This window comes from Humulus lupulus, chromosome 4 (assembly GCF_963169125.1).
Source record: "Humulus lupulus chromosome 4, drHumLupu1.1, whole genome shotgun sequence".
Taxonomy (NCBI): domain Eukaryota; kingdom Viridiplantae; phylum Streptophyta; class Magnoliopsida; order Rosales; family Cannabaceae; genus Humulus; species Humulus lupulus.
The window spans coordinates 244,454,796-244,459,205 of NC_084796.1; the positions used below are offsets into that span (position 1 = coordinate 244,454,796).

The 4,410-nt window shown below is 34.6% G+C and overlaps 1 long non-coding RNA gene across 1 annotated transcript; it reads right to left on the reverse strand.

The window, feature by feature from the left end:
- Nucleotides 1–2,402: 2,402 nt before the first annotated feature.
- On the reverse strand, nt 2,403–4,062 carry LOC133829495 (uncharacterized). The gene is made up of 3 exons (XR_009891809.1): nt 3,698–4,062; nt 3,129–3,165; nt 2,403–2,666 (listed from the first exon to the last, which is right to left on the reverse strand). It is a non-coding gene; the product is annotated as an uncharacterized LOC133829495 (long non-coding RNA).
- Nucleotides 4,063–4,410: the final 348 nt, after the last annotated feature.

Consider the following 4,410-nt stretch of genomic DNA (forward strand, 5'->3'; position numbering starts at 1 on the left):
CTGCCACTGTTATTAGTGTTAGAAATCATATAGTGAAGAAGAACAAAATATATAGTAATATATTTAATTGAAGAACAGAAAAATAAATACAAAATAATAAATTATAAAACTGATAAGTGAAAAAAAAAAGCCGAGGCACGTAAAACACGCTTTCCTTAAAGCAGATTTGCCCCCTCTACCTGATTGGTGTTAGAGGATACGTGAGCAACCACTTCCCAGGATACAACGACTAACGAGTAGAGGAATACACCACTTTCACTACTCCAGCGAACTCGAATTAATACCTTCACTCTATCACCTTAAGACTTACGAAAAACAGAGAAGAAGAAGACAAGAGAGCTTTTTTAGTGAGTGACTCTTTTTGTTGGTGTGTCTAGAATGAAAGGTGAAGCCTCCTTTTATAGGCTTCATATGGGGTGGAATACCAAGTGTGGACACAAGAGAATTAATGCCAAAAATCCCACAAAATTAGTGATATTGATCAATCACAATCTTTACCGTAATTTCTGATATCGATCAGAATATTCACCATTTTTACGGTGATTACATCCTTGACCAAATCTGCATTTATTAGCAGCTATCAATGGACCACATTTAAGGCATCAATTTTCCATTCACACATTAGCCTAAATTGGCTATTTATTATATATAAAATATAATTTTTCCAACAATCCCCCACATGAATGAAATTGATCAACGATAAGGAATACACAGAGAAAAGACTCACAATGAATTGACAAGACTCGACTCGACTCAACACGGTGATAGAATTCTACGGTAGATACCTGTATAGGATAGGTGGGTGTTAACCTTTGAACCTTCCCTTGTGAAAATATATTTACCTTACTAGCTGATCAGTGGACGCGATGTCTTTGAACGGTCTGCTGTTGATGTAAATGACGATATATCTCACACATATATCTTCCTGGCATCATATCGGTTCTCATGATTATGTTCATTTTTGGCCATGAACATCCGCCTGGTTCTGCGAGAGGTTTTAGAGAATTTAGCCCCCACAATTCTCCTTTGAAGCGGCCCCACTTCTCCCTCACATAGGTGACCTCTTAATTAAGAACAATCTCGCATTGCCCCGTTCGAACTTCCGACGCATAAGGGTCATTAAAAGCTTAATGCTTATCCTTTTTCCAACGAGAATCACTGTTTCATCAACAGAATGGGTAGGGTTAGTCCCCACAGTGATCTTACAAGGTTTATATAATTAGGTTGTCCCATTGAACCTAGATCTTGGGATCTCCAGTCAACTAGGTTGGGTTTTCCTTTATATCTACCTTATTTCTTCTGGGCTTAAGTCCCATTCCTTCTGATGTCTTTTCAACTTGATCTCTATTTAACCCTTTGGTTAGCGGATCCGCAATATTATCTTTTGACTTCACATAGTCAATTGAGATAACTCCAGTTGAGATCAATTGTCTAATGGTATTATGTCGTCGACGTATATGTCTTGACTTACCGTTATATAGAACATTCTTTGCTCTGCCAATTGTTGCTTGATTATCACAATATATACATATTGCAGGCACAGGTTTAGGCCAGTCTGGAATATCCTCTAGGAAATTACGTAGCCATTCTGCCTCTTCACTACATTTATCCAGAGCAACAAACTCAGATTCCATTGTAGATCTAGTGATTACAGTTTGTTTCGAAGATTTCCATGAAACCGCTGCACCACCTAGAGTGAAGACATATCCACTAGTACCTTTTGAGTTATGAATATCATATATCCAACTTGCATCAGTGTATCCTTCAAGCACAGCTGGATCTCTGGTGTAGTTTAGCCCATAGTCACGAGTATACCTTAAGTACCTAAGTACCCTTACAATTGCTTTCCAGTGTTCAACACCTGGATTACTCGTGAATCGACTCAAAGTACTTATAGTATAGGCAATGTCTGGTCTAGTACAACTCATCAAGTACATTAGACTTCCTATTACTCTAGCATATTCTACTTGGGACACACTTTCACCATTATTCTTGGATAGATGCTGACTTGTATCAATTGGTGTTCTGGAAATTCCAGAATCATTTTTACCGAATTTGTCAAGTATCTTGTCCACATAGTGTGACTGACTCAAACTGAGTCCATCTGGCGTCCTTATAATTTTTATCCCTAAAATTACATCAGCCAGTCCCATTTCCTTCATGTCAAACCTTGAGTTTAACATTGTTTTTGTAACGACCTCCTTTCTTAACATACATGTATAGTGTAAAAACAAATTTTAACCTAAATACGACAATACTGAAATTCTGAATTTACAAAAACTTTATTAAACAATACATAAATAATGTTTATAACCTCAAACCACACAATACTCACAAATAAATAAAAATTTTATCTTACATACAAATCTTAATACTTTTATAAATCATTTTCGTGACGTTACTACACCTTAACGTAGAAATGAAAATGTATCCAACTGATAAATTGAAAAGCTTTATGTAAATTACAAAGTTCATGAAATACTTTTAAAGCTTTAAGTAAATGATAAAGTTCACAAAATACTTTTAATGAAATATAATAAAACCAAGTTTCTTGTTTATTTATAAAATAGCATAGCAGAACTCCACTCCCTTCAGGTCAGCCCCATATGTACAGTCATGTTGGCTCCACGTATACTCATCAACGATTTATATTTGGGGCCTCTTACCTACAATACAAAACATTAACTGATGAGCTAAGGCTCAGTAAGCAGAATAACTACCTCATATGCATTAAAATAAACGTGCAACATGCTATGTATTCTCTTTCTTTCTTTCACTTTCCTTTCTTTTGGGCCCTAGAGGATGCTGCTGCCGGCATTACATAGGGAATCACATTCCCACCTGAACATAAACATGATAATATGGAATTTCTCCCTCATAAACATTCATCATATAGGGACGTACATCTCCCTCCTTACATTTTTGGGACTTAGGTCTCCCAAGCAGCACCTCTACTTTAACGTTTTCAATAACTTGTCTGTGAACATTAAGCGTGCTTATGCATAATAAATATAACATTTTTGAAAATAACTTATGCATAAGAACAATATGACAGATTAACATATAAAGCATATAAATGCACATAAGACACATAAAAGACTTGTATTGTAGATGAGGATTCTACTTACCTTGCGTCTTGATAAAACAACCGAAATTGTTAGCTTCCTGATAAAAACACAAACTATTAACTTACATAAAATCTACATTATGAAATGTTAGCTTATAATTGTTATTATCCCATTTTTCCTATTTTATTGCTTATTTTATGTCCAGGCGTATGGTCATACTATATTTGTCCATGGCAAGGTCTTGGTCTAAAAGTCGTGGTCATGGTCATACGAAAAAGTCCAGGTCATAATACTTGTTCATAATAATAGGGAATAAGGTTATAAAAGTCCATAATAATAGTCCAAAGTATGACCATAGCCTATATAAGTTTAGTATTATGAGGATACATAAAAAAATAGTTCATATTTCAATTTTAGCATTGTAAAATATGACGACATGGTAAAGAAATCTATATATAAATTTTGGTATTATAACGGCATAGTAAATTTATCTATATATAAATTTTTGCATTATAACGGCATAGTAAAATAATCTATATATAAATTTTGGCATTATAACGGCATAGTAAAATAATCTATACATATATAATAACTAAATAACTGAAAAGAAAGGCTCGGGAAGAGCTTACCCAAAAAGGTCTTCGTAGGCTAGCGTTACAAACAGAACTTCGCCTAGATTTTAGAGATTTAAAACTTTAAAAGAGTGTTAAGAAGATTTTAGGCAGAGTGAGAGAAAGAAAGATTTTTCGTAATTCAAAATGAATTCTGAAAGGCTCTATTTATAGGAAAACATTGGGTTACTATGCTGCATAGTAAAATAATAAAATATTAAAAATATCAAGCATAGTAAAATAATAAAATATTCAAAATATCAAGCATAGTAATTTGCTTAAGTCATCACTATATCACTACTGCATCAACATGTGGGACCCATGGGGTGGACCCCGCTGTGGGACCCATGTGGACCCTACTGTGGGACCCTTGCGGACCCCACTGTGGGACCCACTATGAATAGTACCTGGTGAATAGTAAAAAAATGAAAATTTCCCAATCTTCTTATATTACTTTGTCTAGCAATTTTGACTCACAAACTTTTCTGAAAAAGTTTCTCTGACACCCATAAATTAATTATTCCCACCTATTGGTTACTTTAACAACTTAGAATTGTTAAAATCCCATAATAGAAAACAACTACACCCCCAACGGTCATGAACACTATTCACCAACGGTCATAAACGGCTAGTTTTTGCCCTATAAATACTTGTTCCTTCAACCATTTATTTGCACAACTTCTTCATCTCTTAACCTTCTAGATAAAATTCATCATCAAAACATGAATTTC